The 19,403-nt window shown below is 39.5% G+C and overlaps 1 long non-coding RNA gene across 2 annotated transcripts in view; it reads right to left on the reverse strand.

Moving 5' to 3' along the window:
- Nucleotides 1–19,403, reverse strand: part of LOC118233063 — a 39,682-nt gene that overhangs the window by 9,901 nt on the left and 10,378 nt on the right. The window contains exons 2-3 of one of the 2 annotated variants that reach the window (XR_004766444.1): nt 17,451–17,557; nt 4,323–5,244 (exon numbers count right to left, since the gene is read on the reverse strand). This is a non-coding gene — a long non-coding RNA (uncharacterized LOC118233063). Of the gene's footprint in view, nt 1–4,322; nt 5,245–17,450; nt 17,558–19,403 lie in introns of those variants that run through there. The other variant, XR_004766445.1, reaches the window with a different exon arrangement.

Consider the following 19,403-nt stretch of genomic DNA (forward strand, 5'->3'; position numbering starts at 1 on the left):
TGGCTTCCACATATACACCATGCAGTTGAGGAATCTGCCCCAGTGGACCATGCATAAATGACAAAAACCGATAAGATTAGATTTGTTATGTTATTAAACTCCAATATAACGTAAATTATGTATCTGGCTCCCAGAAGACTATGTGCTTTGTCCTAAACTTAACTGGCTCTTCTCTCACTCCAAAAGTAAAAGCTGGATATCTAGAGGAACAGTATTATTAAAAAACACATTAGCAGAGGGACATCTTAGAGACAGCAAAACTAAGAAGCTTGTTATCTCTCAAAGATAAAGACAACCCTGTACAATACATGCATTTGTTTACTTATGGTTGATTACTGCAATCCTTCATTGTCTAGAAGTACAAACTATATTTTGTCCAAACTCCAGTTAGTGTGGATGGCTGCTACAAGAATCTTACCTCAAACGAATTTAACTCATAATATCTAACCTAGCCTGTCCTGACTGCATTCTAATTACACAAAGCATGCCAGCTAACTGCACATGCCAAAACTTTCACAGGAGAAAACTAGCCATAAGGCATTTTTGTTGACAGGCGCCTGATACCAGAACCTGCAGAAAGCAGAGGCTCTCTCAAAACTATGTCTGAATTTAGAACAAATCTCATTTGTCTCTTATTGGTTATTAACCCTCCTACCTGTAGTGTTACTGTTTCTAGCCACAGCCACCCTAGCCTAGCTGCTGATGGAGTACCCAAACATCACTATGGCCTGTGCTGAATATCAGTTCTGTAAAGCCATCCCAGCCATGTAATCAGTCATGCAGAAGTACTACTGTACCCGAGTGCCTGCAGGCTCCCTTACCTCATTTTTAGCACAGGTCACATTCTGTCAGATCCAATCAAGATCCCACGTCCACTTCAAAACCCCCTCACTCCAAATCAGTGTAAGGCAATTAAACCACAGACTGGACAGGGACGTCATCAAGGTCCCATTTCCTACTTCAACACCTACGGTACTGTACTCCTGCGTACCCTGTGTAACTCACCTCATGATGAGTACAGAGACCTTATTCTATTTTCTGCCTGTTTTCCATGATTCACGAGTTGATATACGTAACGCTGGACATTTTGTCAAACTGAGTTTTCTCTCAGCAACATGACTATATTATATTTTAAGTTATTTTTTTCCTGAAAACAGTCCTAAGCTTCCATTTGCAAGTATTCCAGTCTTTATAATTTCAGCTTCTTTTTTTTTTAGTGAGCAACACATTGATATTATTCAGTAATTTAAATATTGCTTATGCAGTATCCCTATAGGACTACAAATTATTTTTTTATGCTAGCGTTTTTTTTTGTTGTTTTGTTTTGTTTTTTATAAGGAATGCAATCTGTGCACTGCACTGAAAATAATTGAAATAAAATGTAATCAATCCGTTTTATTTACGACAGACAAACGTCTTAATGGAGCATCCTAATCAGATAAATTTCAGGCTAAATTATCTCCATAGCTCTCCATAGCTCATCAATAAAATCCAATGATCAAATATACCATTTATATTACAGTTTGAAACAGGATAGGGTTGAGATTACATGCAAACTTCTTTGCAGACAATCCATGCTTTTTCTATGTGTCTAGACACCCACGGTGACACCAGTGTTTTGCACGTGTATATTTTGAGTTTCCATGGTTACCTTGTAAAGGTAAACTTTGAGCGTGGCTCCCCAGAGTACCAAAACATCTTTTATAGCAGGAATAACGGAAAGCAGAAGACCTGCAGGTTGGAAAAAGCAAAAATTATCTGTCTATAGTTATGAAGTCTATTTATCTATTAGAACTTTACCTGGCAAAGTAAAGCTCGATTAGAGGTCTAAAATAATAATAATTATATCTAAAATAATAATAATTATAATCCATGGATAACAATACATTTCTTTTTTTTTTAGAAGGAGAAATGCAGTTTTGTATTATGAGCAAAAGAATGCACCATATACACTGCTATACCAGCACCCTTGTCAACCCACAGGCAGAAAAATAAATATGCATTAGTGCATCTAGCAATACTAAAGCGTTGTGCAAGAGAAGCGGTTTGTAAGTTTGATGGTCCTAATCAAAAGAAGCATTTCCCAAAGCATTTAGATTTGGAGGAAGTCTTGTTTATGCGGTTTTATATTGTTTGTTCCATTGAAATGTTCCAATCAACCGACAGAATTTTAAAGAAAGCGCTTGTCAATTTGACAGTTGGCTCATGAATTGACGAGAAGTGCTTTTGCTCTAACAGACTGTCTGCTGGTACAGCCACATAGGCATGTTTGTTGATGAAAGAAATGGTAAGGCAACATATAATACAGTTCATTAATGTTTCACGAAGCCTAATAATTAAAGCCAGTATGCAGGTATAGACTTGGACAAAGAAAAAACCTACCACAGTCTATGTTTACTGTTTAACCAAAATAAATTCATCTAAAGTAGGAAAGGCACAGCTAAAATATTATTATGCATGTAATATCATACAAAAATATGATGAAAATGTAAAATTCACATCAAATACTGTGAATGGGCCTATTTTTAGATGATCTACCTTTCAAGTCAGTCAATTCAGCTGCAGTCTTCAATAGGCCATATAAAGGTAACTGAAAGGTGAAGATATGCACTCCTTTGAACAGAATAACCTATTCCTTTCACCAGATACCTAACTTTTGACTTGTGGAATATGGTCAGAAAAAAAGATTCTCTCTTGAGCAAGGTATGTGGCTTTGTATTTCATTGTATTTTTACACCTCCTGCTAAAACTTCCTCACAAAATGTCCCTGTTAAGCAAATCATTTTATTACGCTGTTTTGTGCAACCACATACAAATGAACTTGAATGCAACTACAACTCAAATTATCATAAATCTCAGGGGACTTGTTTTAAAAATCTGTAAATGAATATTCATGCTGTACTTCAGTGCACATTACTGTATGTTGTATATGTATATACACATTTTTATTACAACTATGTCCTTTGAAATCACCTTGAGATCACTTTGAATAAATATTTTGCTGCATGAAAAGCACAGTTGCCAATAAGGGTGTTTAGTGCAGGCTGTAGGCCAGCCGACTCACAAGCCACATCCTCCCCCATTGTGGCACCTTCTCAGCTGTGGTCCTGTCTCGATCAGTTACCCTCTCTGCTTTCCACATGTCTCAACAAAGCAAATAATAATAATCATACAAATTCTTTTAGGACAGGTCTGTTTTCTGTCCTTTAAACAAAGAAAAGCAAAAACAAAGTACTGTTGCCAAGAAGTAGGCAATCCTTTGAATAGAAGCTAATGCTATGGCAACCAGAGAAACCTTGGCCCAAAATACCCATGTTAGCCTTGGGTTGGGGGAATTGCTGTTTTACCAGTACCGTCAAGGCTTTTACAGCCCAGCCGTCTCTGATGATGAGCACCTTTACTGACTGAGCCTCTCAGGAAACGTGCATCATGTTTAATAACTCACAATTCCCACGTGAACGGTGTGAAAATAAAAATCAGACATCTCGATGGTCCTACTTTGCATTCTACTGGCCTTTTGGGTGAATCTGAAATCAGATTATGCAAATGCATGAGTGGTGCAATATTTGCTGGTGTGCTTTTCGCAGCATGCAGGGAAACTGTGTGAACTTCTCAGAGGTAATTGGCTTTCAAGTGGACGGTACGAAAGTGGTAATGTAGAGAATTTTAATAGAGGAAACAGCTGAAGCAGATCCGCCTAATGCCAAACAAACTCTTTCTGGCCCCCTCGATCTTTGCAATTCATTCAATATGCACAGCGAGCACCTTTAAAGTTGCGGTTTGGATTGAAAGTTATATAGCCGTGATACTTTAATAAAAACCAGGTACGACAGGAGCTTATAAAAGAAACAAGAAATTTGTAAGCGAATGGAAGCAAGAACTACACTATCACACAAATACATTTATACAGTTATAGATATTCCCTTGTGTTAACATCAGCTCTCTTGCAACCTGAAGATGCTGCTCATCAAAAATGAATGTGACTGTCGTTCAAGTTCAGTCTGCAAGTCTTAGAGGTGGTTTCTGTTTGAATTTCTGAACACTGCATGCTAGTAAAAGACTGTATAAAATAAAGAGGAGAAGAGGATTGTTTAGCAAACGTAGCATATGTCCATATGGGCAGAAAACGTACATTAAACTTTTATTTAAAGAGGTCCGTCAGTACAGCCAGTCCGTACAAAGCAAATAGACAAAGGTCAACCAATATTAATAACATAATTTATTAATAAACTGAACCATTGATCGGTGCCTTGCATGGCAGCCTTTCGCCATTGGTGTGTGAGTGTGTGTGTGAATGGGTGAATGAGAGGCATCAATTGTAAAGCACTTTGGATATATATGGAAAAAAGCGCTATATAAATGCAGTCCATTTGTTAATGTGACACTACACAAGATCCTACAAAATGAAACAAGCCTAAATGAGTGACAATAAACCACTACAACAGGATAGCTTCAGGTATTATTTAAAACTAAAGAAACACATGATGGTACAGCAGATGATACAGGTGGCATAGGTTAAGCAAAACAGAAGTTCACTGACCTACACCTGTCCATGTGTTTAAAAAGGCACACACTGTGGGTTAGTACCCTAACATACCTGGGTTAATCATCATTTATTACGATCATCATATTATGTCTTAATAGAACCAAACACAAAAAAACAAAACAACACAAAAGTATTCAACATAGGCAAAGCATTATCACAGGGCTAGAATAAAGCACTAAGAAGTTGCCAATGTCCAGCAGCCTGTAGCTGGCCATCAGATGAAAAGCATTGTTACTTGAATCCAGGAAAGAGGATTACAGTACAGCACTAAAAAGGTACACCAGAGAAATTCCAGCCGGACCACGCAAGGAACTTGCAGGACACTTTGGACAGCATCAAGGACTTCTCTGGAATGCTCAGACAGTCAATGACTGGATGCCAATCAGTAGCTTTCTGCTAGACTTGATGATCAGGTGAGACTTTTTCGTAGGGAATTGCTAGTTCCTATGCTCAAGCTCAGTGAAGAGCTGCTGCTATTGGTCAGGTAAACCCACTGTACACAGCATGATGGTGTGGGGCATTGCACCTTGTAAATTGAAAAAAAAAAAAAAATAGAAAGTTCAAAGCTTCTGCTACCCCACATAGTTCTCACAGATGCATGGTGGGATGTCCTGGTATCATGGTGACCAAGCATTGTTTGACCGTACAGGTGAGGGGGGGGGGTGTCCTTTCATCAATGCCTCTTGTTGGAGTGTCCACTAAAAAAACAAAAACTGAGTTGGTCCCACCATGGAGCATTTGGGTCATTTCGGTACATTTCGGTATGGCCTTCCCCGAGCACACCCGATCCACGCTATGGCCTTGCATGTTCACAGCAGTTGTAAATGCATCATTATCAGGGCGAATCATTGCTGTCTCCCCGTAGTGATTCACTGAATTGGCGCCAATCTGTTGCCGGACCATTTGCCCCAGCTCCCTGCTGTCCTTGTGAGCTATTGAATATTTTTTTCCAAAACAAACGCAGCAAAATTATTCACACTGCTGTTTTCAGTACTTAGTGCACCATCCCTATGCAAGGATAAAACTGAACCATCTTCATTATTGTTTTTTGAGTCTGGTGAACATGTTGGGGACCTCAAACTATTTATCTTCACAGAATGGGCATCCTTTATTTGGTTCTTTGCCTGTTCACTGTCTTCATAAACTCAAGCCAACAATTTTTCACTAGGTCCAAGCTTGGACACTGAGACGGCCATTGCAAAACCTTCATTTTGTGGTCAGTTAACCATTTCTTGGTTTATTTTGAGGTATGAACAAACCAGGAACCTCTCATTACGTGCTTGCTCTTTGGCCATGACAAAATTAGCAGGTGGCTGTGGTAGAATACAGTGTTTTTACAAGGGAAAGGAATGGGGCAATCTGAGTGGCAATAATGAACCCAACCCCTTATCATACCCACAGTTAATTTATTCTTATGGAGCCAGTCTCTTTTACAACTGTGCCACAGTTGTGTTAATGCCCGGAGTCACAAAATTACTGAAATTGCGTTGGAAATTGCGTTGGGAGGTTCGAACCCCTGCCATGGCACCTTCTGACCTGTGACCCTTTGTGACCTGTGATCTGTTACCCACTCTGCTTTCTTTATTAGGAGAAGGAAACACCAAAGAAATAGGAAAGAGGGGCAGACTCTGCTTTTAAAAAAAGGTTACAAACCATGGGAAAATAGACGGTTACTACTTCAAGATTATGTTATGTCATGTAAAGTAATACAAATAAGGAGTTTCATTCATTCATTAGCCCCATTTCACCACAGGACAAGGTCAACTCTGTGTTAATTACATATATAGCCTGCTGTTTTAATCTACCACAGTTTAAGGATATAATGGTTTCATTTACTTCAGGAAAACTATTTTGTTAATGACAGACCTGTGCATGAACCCATGCAATTGAGGTTGCTGATTTGGACACGTACATGAATAGACTGCTGTAATTTTATTGTACTTTAGTCTACAGGCTTAGTTTAGGCTGTTCTGTTCCTATAAAATGACATTGGCAGAATGTCCCTCGGGTGTCCCATCATTGCTGTATCATACAGAAACTGACATTACATTATATTTCAGGATTCTAGTCACTGCCAGTCCTAGGTCACAAAGTTACAGCTTCTGTGGGCTAAATGCTACAAAGTAATGAGGCAAGCATCTTGCATTTGGTTTATTATTAAGTGGCACCACAAGCCATGAAAGAACACTTGTAGTGTTAGAGGCCAGAATGAACACATTACCCAGAATGAAGAAACTCAGATGTGCATTTGTCTGTTGTGCATTTTGGCCAATGTGATATTCATGATTTTATTTTAACTGTATTTACGTAGGTACATTGTTCAAAAAGGCCAACACCCTTTTCCTGAGCAACCCTCACTGTGTGAAACTGATGGACCCTTAATGACTGATGGGCTCTGTTTCACATTCATACAATCAATGTGCTATGTGTTCCATAAATTGCCCAAACACTCCAAAAACCAGAAGATTCTGTGGGGGCATGTTCTCAGCACAATACTAGATGGATACTGATAGAACTTTTTAGTTATTACATTCATCATTTCCCTGCTGGGGTTGACATAATTTATTTTTTCAAGCGAAAAGTGAGCCAAGATGTACCCCAAAATGGACCCAACCTATATTAGATGCAAGCAAGCAAGCCCCCGTTACCCTGGTGCATATGCCTTGTTCATGCCAAATTGCTTTTTTGACTGACATCTTTAAGTCATTTAGTGAAAGTTATAACATGGTTGCAGACCTAAAGCCTCTGTGCAGTGGGACATGACATTTCTGCTTGGTTGACTGAAATACACAATGTGGTGGACTGTTACGGTGTGAGCCCACCCACTGCAAAATGCCTGAAGGAGTTTCATCAAAATGTGGAAAAGATCAAATTCACTCTGAGCAAAGACAAGTCTGAAAAAACATGGCTGCCCTTTTTACTTAGTATAATCTCATATGTATTACAGATTGAATTCCCTTCCTGGGATGTGTTCATGGGCACATTTCGAGGTAATATGTCATGGAAGTATCCTACTTTCCGATTTTAGCTAGATTGGTCAATTTTGAGATATGATATTTAGCTTCTACAGCTACTGTCATTTCATAAAATATCTGAAACAGATCAGAAACAGCTTTAAATAGTTTTTTTTAATTTTTTATACCTGCCATGTCAAGTATGACCAAGCACAACATTAGCTTTAATGGCCAATTTCCCTAAATTACATATTTCCTTTACAGAAAACATTTTCTTCCAACTTAACTTATAGATATAGCTACCAAATTTAGCATGGTGCTTCTTAACCAAAATACCGGGTCATTTACAGAAACCTTTTTGTGGGCATAGCCACACATAGACTGGATACTGACTTGGAACAGAATTATTATTTTTTTTGTGTACCCAGTGTGGCAAAATCCCTTTTTGTTTGGCAAATTCATCCTTATTTTAACATGACATAAGACATAAGTTTTATTTGCCATTTGCTCAGGTACAGATGTACAAGGGCATTGGAATTCTTGTGCAGATCTCTCAGTCAAGTATGAAAAAGTGACTAAGAGAGTACCATGATGGCGCACTGTGGGGAGCGCCATCATGAAATTTGTGATACAATAAGACTGCAAGGTTTCATTTGAATTCACTCAAAAAATGGCTACGACCAAGGAGAGATAGATTTTTCAGATGTGATATAGTAATAACAAGACCAGGTTAAAACCTAGTATATAGCTGGACCTAACACGTGATCCAGCCGACCAATGGTGTAACTCAGTCAGTCAGTCACTCACAGACATTGGTATTTGTAGGGCTGGCCCCGCTGTTGCGGTCCAGCCAAAGATGGGCATATCTTTTCATCTAGCTTTTCACCTCAATTTAAAACACAGAACTGCAACTGTTGGCCCATGCCAACACTCATCCCAGTGAGCGTTAATACGCTGAAGGACCCTACCGACTAGCCAAGTCACTGGTGAGCAAGGCGGTTGGGGTTTCCACGCCAACTGAATTCCGACACAATGGCCAGTCACGGGTCCACCTGTGGGACTGCTAGCCTCTGCTTGCTCTGGTAGTCCAAATACGACTCGACCAATAGGGAACGTCGTTGCCCTCTGTACTCACGTCTCAATGGGATGAACCACTTGAGAGCACAAATGTGCCTCTTTCCACCAAAAAATGATCTTGACTTTGTATGGACTCAGTGTAGGCAGCTGCGTAAGGATGACTCCAGGCCACATGACTGCAGTGAAATGACCAAAGGACTCATTCAACTGGGACAAAACAGAAGCACAGCGCCAACAAAAACATCTCTGCTTTACTAACAACGCTGCTTAACTGAAGGCTAATTGTAAATGTCCCCATGACCATCATAGATTTAATGGTCAACACTCCCTAGAATTGAAAACCATTGAACATATGGTGTTTGATGAAATTTGATCTGACTAAAGAGCCAATGCCCACTAATCACCTCAAATTAAAGAGGTGGCTTCAATAAATAAATGTTTTGTTTCCAAACATCCCCTATTTTGAAGAAAATGCGTGGGAACAAATTTCAGTAAGTGAAAAGATCAAATTGTGATCGTCAAAGTGGGGGAAAAAAACTCTTTCAAGGGCTCTAACATCAGAAGCTGATTACAGATTATAACCCACTGTCCTGCTGTGCATTTATCTTCACTGATCCTGATAAGACTTCATTACTATTGAGAGTGCTGTGAACTCAAAGGGATGCATTGAATGGCTTAAAAACTGCCAGTCTACGCCAGCATGGTTAATACCGAATCTCTGGAGAGACTCAGAGCACAAGATTAATAATAGCAGAGCGTTTCGCTGCAAGAAAACTCACTGAACCAAGCGCACAAGCATCTTCTGAAATATTTCCTGTGGGTGGGGGGGGGAAAGGGGGAGGGGGGATGTTGCTTAAAAAGTGTGTTCAATTTCATCCAGGACCTCGTAGGTGCAAACCGTGTCCAGGAGTCCCCGTAAGGCAACACGCCACTGGCCACGGATTTGTCAGGGAAAGAATGGTTTCACTCGACAGGATTTTCAGCACCTCTCTGCGTAAACAGGACTGGTCAGGCCAATGAGGGGTGAGTAGTCTGTCTTTACCTGCCTTATGTTAAATGTAGTACTCCACCACAGTGACTGCACAGCTCAGCTGGTGGAGTATGGGGTATAAAAAAAAAAGACTTCAGCATACTTGGTGAACAATCTCGCAAACATTAATAAACCTGGTGAAATCTGAGGAGCATATTACTAAATCCATCAATCAATAAGGCAACCAGAATAGGATAAACAGCGAACTGAGTATTTAAACAAGCAGTTGGATTGTCAAAACGTTTGGGTTTTTCTGCTGATCCAGAACCAGATTCAATAGAGGAATCCCATCCAGCACGCAATAAGGAGGTACTGAGCTGCTGCTAGCACAGAAATTGATGTTTTCATCTGAACATAAAGAACACTGACAATTCTAATGATCTGATGAGAATATGATTATTATATGAGTATGATCATCGTTATTCAAAATCATAATTAATAGGAGATGCATAAAAGTCACCGATGCATTCATCTAAGGGGACCATTAATGCACCACTTTGTTGTTGTTGGGGCACTATTAGCTACACACCACACATGGAAAATGTGAGACGCACTGTAATTGCAAAAATGGTGGACCTGCAAATTCTACATCAGTTTGTTCCGGTTCAAGTGTCATTTGGACCTTTATCGGAAAAAAGGCTATCACATGATTGTGTACTTTGGCCCATTGTTTTGCACATGCGTACAACCAAGTTACTGGTATGTTAGTTAACTTTGTAGCCTCGTGTGTAGCTTTCTTAGTTATGAAGGTAGCTAAAATGGTTCTGTAGCTGGCTTTATTGACTCAAAAGTTAGCAACTAGCTAGTTAGCTGCAAACTTGCTAGGTAATAAAGCCACGTAAAATTTGGTTCAATTCATATCACAGAAATGTTGCACTCTGTAGCTAAACGAAGTCAGCACTGCTGGGCCTGGAGTCGCTGGCTACCTGGTTAGCTTGATAACCAAGTAAGTAGAGTAGTTGCTGAAATGTTAATTTTCTTTCGCTAAGAACTTAGCTTGCAGTATTTTAGCCAGCAGGCTAATAACGGTTAATAATGTTCAACGCAGATCCTATGTGAATAAACACACAGTTAGGCATACTTAGCCTATAGCCAATAAGTAGTTGATACGTCCAAATGACACCTGAAACGGAAACAGACTGATGCAGGGTTTGCAGGTCCACCATTTATGCAATTACACACACAACATTTCTGTGCACACATCCTTGAGCACACATCCACACATCCAGAGTTTCCTCTGTCAGAAACTGTAATTTTGGGGGACAAACTTCAAGAAGATAATGTTTGTAACTATTTTAGGTCATTTTGAGACATTGATGCTTGTTAAATATGGTTTAAATAGTTGCAACATTAGATTAGCCTGTAACCAGCTGTAAATGTTCCAGTAGTGAAGGGAAAATGGAGCTTTAAAATGAAGACAGCAGTTTGCACATGAGCAAGACCATACAATTCAGTTTCAACTCATGCTTTCAACTCATGTAATTTCCAGCATGCTAGTACATGCTACTAGAATGTATGTGGCTGTAATCCATCATTAGACAAATCAAATGCAATAAAAGTAGCCTCAGCTAAACTGACACTCAATGGTTTCGCAATTTTATGTAGCCTATGAATCTCCTAATGTGTATTAGTAGGTACTACTTTTCTGACTCACTGTCATGTGTCAGAGAGAGAGAGAGAGATGGTACAAGGCATTGAGCAGGGAAGCAAATCTTGAAAATTAAGACAGAATACAATCGACAATAGTAATCCTCATTTTGGCTAACTTGCACATATTAACAGTTGGTACTAGTCTTGTGACATGTTTCCGTCTGGTGGGTTCACAGCAAAGACAGGGAGGGACAGAGAGAGTACAAGATGATGTTAACAGGGAAGGAGAAAGTGCCATGGAGCTGGGTGAGAAAGCAGCAGTGTTTGAAAGGTAAAAGGACAGTCACACAAAAGTACATGAAAGTAACTAAGATCAAAAGAAACTGGAATCTATGATTTTGATAGTCAATAATGGCAGCCAAATTTGCTCAGCTTCCTGCAGAGCCTGTTATCCTTGAATTACATGTTTAAACAATCTAAATTGGGTATAATATCATATCACTTTGAATAATTTTATCAGAGGACACTACCAAGGGAATTTGATATTCCCTGTTATTTTATTCCCTTTGTTATACTGAAAGCCAATGTTTTTTTTAATCATCCTACCCTTTAAACACTATAAATAAGTAAATAAACTATTCTCTGGACCATTGACTCAATATCTAGACTTGTCCTCATATTACAATACATAGATTTTTCAGGTTAATTTGGTCAACATGCTACTTTATTTCAGCATAGACAGGAGCAGAGCCATAATTGCCCATAGGCTACCATGCTGATCCGATGTTTATTGTCCTAATATTGAACCAGTAGCTGCTATGGCTACCATCATATAGTTATCAGCTGAATGCTTTTCAATATATATTCAATATATTCAACATATATTCAACATACATACATACATATATATATATATATATATATATATATATATATATATATATAAAACATAAAAAATGACCAAGTTCTCAATTAAGTGTTCCTTCTATTTGGAACCAATTATGGAATTATACTATGGACACAGCTATTTTTTAAATTAGTATTGCATAAATGTGAAACCCAGCGACACAATAAATAAAGATTTCACAGCAGGTGTTGGAGATGGGCCCATTTTATGCTGTGTTTGCAGTTTACAGTGCTGTTAATATGTAAAGACTAGAAACTGACGTATTGAAAGTGTGCATCTTGCGGTCTAAAAGGACACCTCACCCATTTGCAACACCACATCACCTTGGGAAAAGTCCCTTGATTGCATTTCAGCAGTACTTTCATCACTTAGGACAGAATGCACTGACCAATCAAGCAGCAACAAGGGACTTAATTAGCACTAGAAATAAATCAGGAAGTCCAGGAGGGACTTACTTAATGCCAAAAAAAAACCCAAAAACTTCCAGTTCACCGGCCCACCAGAATGATGCACTAGCATCTCAGATATCATTTCAAGCACCAGAAAAATTTATAGGAATAATTTGAGCAAGTTGTTTGCCTGGAGAAGCTTAGAAAATGTTGAGAAATTATTTTCCATTTTGATCGGCGGTCATTTTTCACAGTAAGGTGGTCACCAACAAACATAACACAGACACACATTTACCATTTGACCAGTTGCCCAATGCCAGAACATGCGTGCTTACTACATCTGCATAGTGCACAGGAAAACAATTTCAACATGCTTCTTATTCCATCTCCACCATGTTTGGCTTTTCGAGCACGTGTGGAATGCATGCAGAGTGCAAGCAACAAAGCGCAGTGTGAAAATACGACTAGCCAACGTCCGTGTCCCCACGCCCATCTGCGGCCGGACGAGTTGAGCATGTCGGGGCCTTGCGGAAGGCAAGACCGTGCCAGGGCCATTAGCAGTTAAAAAGCAGCAAACTGTCTGCACAGCTCTGAGGCTTGCCCCTTAAAATGGGCATAAGAAAAAATGGTATATTCTGTGAAGAAGAAATGCTGCACCAATTCTACAGACAGTTTTGGGGCCCGGGTGCCTTATATCTCAAACTCATTTATTTATTTTTATTTTTTATTTAACCTTCATTTTACCAGGAGAGTCCCATTGAGACGAGAATCTCTTTTACAAGGGAGACCTGGCCAAGAGGGCAGCTCAGTTAAAAGATATTACAAGGAGAAACAGCACATTAAAATAAAATACAATACAGTACAAAGCAGACACAACAACAGACACAGCAGACAAACCCATTATAAAAATATCTTTGTGGTAAATGCATTTCGTACCCAGATATAAAATTCAAAATGAGACACAAACCGTGCTCATTTTCAGACAAGATTGTGGATATTAAACCTTGATTATTGAGTACTGTAAACTAAGGGATAGACTGCTTTTTTGATGGACTATCGTGGCCTGAAGGAAAAACCAGTAGGCCGCATGAAATGAAGTACATGTCGAATCCTTGGTCTGCATGTCATTACATATTCACTGAAATGACATTCATGGAGCACATTACCAAGCTAAAAGCACAGAAGCAGACATGAGGCACTCTTCAGGGCATCATTAAATCCACCTCAGGCAATAAATTCTACCTTTCATGGGAACAAATAACAATATAAGCATATGGCATAAAGGCCTGCAGTATTATATTATTTTATACCGACCACAACATTCTCATTCTCTAAGAATGGCCTGGGATCAAAATAGGTTGCATTGTGATGATAAAGTAATAAAAAAAAAACCTCTTAAGTTCGGCAGCCAGTATAAGCAAGATCCCTTTAGAGATCTGCCAAAAACACAAGACAGTCCACTTGGTTAGAGGAAAGTGCTGCGCATTTTATTTCCAATGTTTCCTGCTGAAGAAAAACACACTCTACTTGATGAGAAGAGCCTGACATGCTTGCGTATTTGTGCTAGCAGTATAATAGTTTTCCACCACACAAAACAATTCCAGTCAACGGGTAGTGAGGTTTTCCATACGTCATCATCTCTTGCTGCAGAAAATCAATCAGCTATACTTATTTATTTCTTTATTTTTATTCAAAACCTGATTGGTTATGCACCAGTTGAAAAAATGGTTATTCAAAAGCAAGAGATATTTTTGAAATATGGACAATGTTTTCAGTGCAAGACTGCATATTGTTCATAAACTAATGAGTCCATGACATTCAAAAAATGCCATTAGACCTTTTGCACTCCAAAAAGAAAAAAAGTCTCTCCAAACTTGCAACAGAGAAGCTCACTGTAGAACTACCATTCATATTTCTAGACATGAGCTAATTCAATATTCAAAAATAAAACTGAAAGTGAAGTTCCAGTGCTCAGAATTCTGAAGGTTATGCTAAAATGCTCAGAACTCAGAACACTAACTTTAGTTTCAACCATTCAAATATCATAAAGTAAACAGGATTTCATAACATTATTTTTCCCCAACACCAGTGTCTCAAAAAACACAATTATAAAAACTTGCCTGTAGCTGACAACTTGTATTTTAAAAACAGCTACCTGGCATACAGTCTCTAAACTGAAAACATTACAAACTAAAAGTTTGTATACTGTAAGACTAGTCTGCAGAGAAACTGAAAATGACTGACCATGAAAACAACTATAGCGAGGCAATACTGACTGTGAGTCCAAGGAAGGGAAGGGTGACTCCAGCCAAGCCATAAAAGCATGAAATGCGGGAACAGTGAAGAGGGAACACTAAAGAGAGAACATCAATCTGTCGATGAGAAAGCAGCATTTTTCCCAGCTCAATTTAAACTGCTCCTAGCGCTGTTCATTAATGAAGGCATCCATCTGCACCGAGTGACACATTAAAACACGTTTTGTACAGAAGGTGTAATTCCAGTTTTTAATCAGCGGAAAGCGAGACTCATTTCTGTATGATGTGCACTTTCTGCATCAATTATAATACAAGAGAATCTATTCATTGCTTAAAAAGAAGCAGGAAAAGGACAGATTGCTCCTGAGGTCGTACCCTGTTCAGCTGACTGGTCAATCTGTAAAACTGAGGTTTGGATCGGCTATGTGCTGCAATTAATCAAGACCCGCTGCAACTAATCAACTATTGCTATGTAGTAGTGCTAATTGATGTGAATATCACTATAAACAGAGTGTTCAACGGGCTTGTGCATTCATTTGCTAAAATGATAAACCCTAACAAACCATAGCCATGCATTATACCATCTCAACACCCTCTTGGTCAATCATTATCCAGTATTTATTTATTTATTATTTTCACATCATTTACAATATATTTTTTATTCATATTTCTTGACATAATGAAAGTTTTTTTTTTTTTTTTTTTCATATTTTAACACTCCAATGAACAAAGGGGACTTTCAACAGCTAGTTAGCTACATCTGCATCATAGAACTCAAAACTGAACAAAATTGCATTTGCTTTTTAAAAAGTACATTTTTTTAGTTCTCCTAGACCTGTGACAGGTCTTAGTGCATTCCAGTTATAATGGAGGTTAGTGGTCTGTCTAAATTTAAGGTTAGTTTCCCTGACCCAGACAGAATTAATGATGGAACAATGTAAACCAGACCAAGTACAAGTTCACCAGTCAAGGCATGACATGTGTATGAAAATGAGCACAGGTTGTTCGAACTTGGAGAATCCTGCATTGTGAACGCACCGTCCTCATTATTGTTGAAAGTGTTCATCGCCACTATTCATGCCACTAGCAAGCCTGTGTGTGTATGTGTGTGTGTGGCGGTGGGGCGGGGGGGAACGTTCCGTACAGCCAACATGTAGCAGTCTTTACAGTGAATACAAGGTAATCCACCCCAACAAGTCACCCACAGGCAAGAATACCCTGCTGAGAAAAGCTTACTGCAATTCACAGCTTAATAAGTGAAGAGCAGGAGCATGTTGCTGTATTAAAGCGCTACTTCACTTTCGCCAATGGAGGGGGAGGAGCCATTTTTGGGATGGCAGGTATGCCATCCCGCCAAGTTACGCCTTGGCGGGGGCATGCCCCATACTATTATTTACATGCAAAGTCACAGTAGGTCTCTGCTGTCTCTCAGATGAGCACCAAAGGCTAGGCTGGTAAGCAAGGTCTGAAAAATAATTTTCTATATGAGTGACCCCTTAAGATGAACAGTCCCTATTAATAGTGAAAAGGAACTAAGTCCTCAGAGCCATCTGGACAAAGAAGGTAACGAATTCAGGCTGTGAAAGTGGTCGGCGGCGAACAGGTCCTGTGCTCAAGTTCGCACTCGTTTGGGAAGAGTTTTAAGACATTCTTCTCGGCACCCCACAAGGTCCAACTTCCTGGATACCCGGAGTAATCTACTGAAAAGTTTTGTCTTCCTGCAAGGAACAATTTTATCCTTTCTATCACCACAGGCAGGGTGTTTGGCTGAAGCACCGGCAAGTTTGCGAAGCAGGGCCCAATAATAAATAAGGGATTCCAATTGTGGCAGGAACGCTCCATTGATCAAAAGGCATTTAATCACTGCACCCCGAAGTACCCTAAAGAAATACAAGCAGCTTGCTCATGCTTTTGAATAATGAGCTCATTTCTAATTTAGGGTGAGATTTTGCCTGATGAAGCTACTTTTGGCAGAACCCCAGTGGTTTGTGGAGGAGAACTCTGAAGTGATGCCGAATGCTTGCCCTGGACTTCGAGCCGTCTAGCTGCAGCAGAGCCACAGTGGGCTCCCCAGACTAATTCCTCTAATTAACCATTTTCCTCACATACTTCCAAGCCTTCCACATTGATTTTTCCAGAAATAACCCCAAAACAGCACAAAGCACAGGTGAGACTGCGCAGCAGTGGAATCATATCTTTCCACCATTATCAGATTGCTTTTTTTACGACAATCATAAATGTTGGATCATTGGAAGGACTTTCTGTAAGCATAGTTTACATTCACGAAAATAGAAAGACACCATCCTCAATCAGCCCGCACCCCCAACAGCAGTCCTAGGCATAGAAAATACATTCAGTTGCCTAGGGAAAGAAATTTGTAATTTAATCATTTAAATATTTATCCCTCTGTTTGTAATTATATTTTCATATTTTTATTACTTAAATTGAATATTTAGGTAAAATGGCTACCAGATAGGCTAGGACCACCACTGCTCATCTCCAGGAGAAACACCTCACCGAAATACCTTGTACCATGGACAAATACAACATCACCACTCAATTGACCGTGTAGACTGGATGTCAAAGGTTAAACGGCCAAAAAGAATAAATTAAGAAGCTGTTCAGAACATGCATTTGTCTGCCGGGATGACATCATACATTCCGCAGCTGACACTTACAATCACACTCACCAAGTGACTTACCAAGGCTGGAAGGCGATGGATTCTTTGTGTTAAGTGTCCAAAACATGTCCTCCTGAAGTAGCCTACTAGTCAGCGCTTGTCCTTGCACAGATGAGACCGAGTTATTCCTACAAACACAGAATGGGAAGCACTTGAACCACTGTTTAATCCTCAACTACCACCAAGAGCATTACACTAATAAATATTACACACACACGTCCAGCAGTATTTGGACAGTGACACAATTTTTTTTTCATTTTGGCTCTGCACTCCAGCACACTAGATATGAAATGAAATAATGAATATGATGTTAAAGGCATAATATGCAAGATTTTTACTGTGAAAATATTATAAAACAATTATGCTCAGTCATTGCTATCATACTCTGGCAAACTGTATATCGCTGTTGTTGTTGTTGTACAAGAACAAAAGAAAACGTGTATAGGTTGGCCACTACAGTGGTTTGCTTATAATGCATTTGTAAATATGCATGCTTATGTACAGAATTTTGCCATGCTTCCAGGCAGGCTACAGCAGACTGAAACCCACTGGTGTGGTGCTAGCAGTGGCTAGCGTAGGTGAGTTCCATCTTCACAAAAGTAAAGCTAGCTACCCCATAATGGAGGGAATGGGGGGGGGGGAGTGGAAGTTTTTGCTATATTTTTGTGCTCTATTGGATTGAGATCTCGGAACTGTGTGGGCCACTGGCAGTAAACCAGCTTGAGATGACGCAAGGTTTGTGACATAGTGCACTATCCTGCTTGAATTATTCCTTTGAAAAAGGCTGGATTGTGGCCATAAAGAGGTGCTCATGGACAACAACAATGCTTAGCCATGCGCTGGCATTCAAATGACGCTCATTTGGTATTAAGGGGCCAAATGTGTGCCAAGGAAACATTCCCCACAACATTACACCACCAGCAGCAGCCTGCACCATTGACAAAAGGCAGAATGGATCCATGGATTCATGCTGTTCATGCCCAATTCTGACCCTACCATCTGTATTTTGCAGGAAATGGGGGAACACAACACAGCACATTTCTGTAAAATGGCAAAACATGCACACATGTCAATACTATGAAATAAAAACTGATAGTATGTACTTATGTCCCATATTGATCTTTTGATCTCAAATCCAAATGCCTTACGTGTATAGCAAATATAACAACTTTCAATTTTTTTCCACACTGATCAAACACAAATGACAAAATACCACAAAAGTAATTGAAACACATTTCAAATACACACAATTAAAATACTGCCCATCTCTGCCAGTGAGTATGTGTGTGAGTGACAGTACACATACACCCTGTGCCTTCACCTCAGTGGCACGCAATGTTGCTCTGAGGAGAGTAAACCCGCCTCCAAGTAAGAGGAAGTGTGCCCTGTCCTGATAAATAAAATAACATGCATGTGCCTCACTTACATTGGAAACTCCTTCCACTGAGTAAGAACCACTTTGAAAGACCTGACTTTGTTAGCCTTACACCTGACCACTGGCAATACTGTATACTGGAAACAATGATGGCACGCTGTTGCTCCATCAACACTGGTTAGCCTGCATGGCCTTCAGTGATCACTCAGGGAGTGCACTTTTATATTGAGCCCAAACTCTCTTAGACACGTGCGCCACAGAACAGAGATGGACAAATGGCCATTTATCTCTTTTTGAAAACTGAACTCCCTGTGGATGGGAACAACTCACAACACACAGTGGCTGGAATCACTTAAGATCTTACTACTGAATTATTAGTACAATTAGTTGAAACCATTGATGGGTAGCTTAAAATTGGTACACTAACTAGCTGGTACAGCCAAGAAAAGCTCAAAGTGACTTGACTAATACTGTATACTGTTCTATTCAACAACACCATGTTGTCATGCAAGATGTTTCTGTGCTGCTGTTCTACTAGCCTTTTTATTTGCATTAATCTGTACATCTGCCAGATAAGATTGCATAATAAACATGCAACA

The sequence above is a fragment of the Anguilla anguilla genome, chromosome 8 (assembly GCF_013347855.1).
Source record: "Anguilla anguilla isolate fAngAng1 chromosome 8, fAngAng1.pri, whole genome shotgun sequence".
Lineage (NCBI taxonomy): Eukaryota > Metazoa > Chordata > Actinopteri > Anguilliformes > Anguillidae > Anguilla > Anguilla anguilla.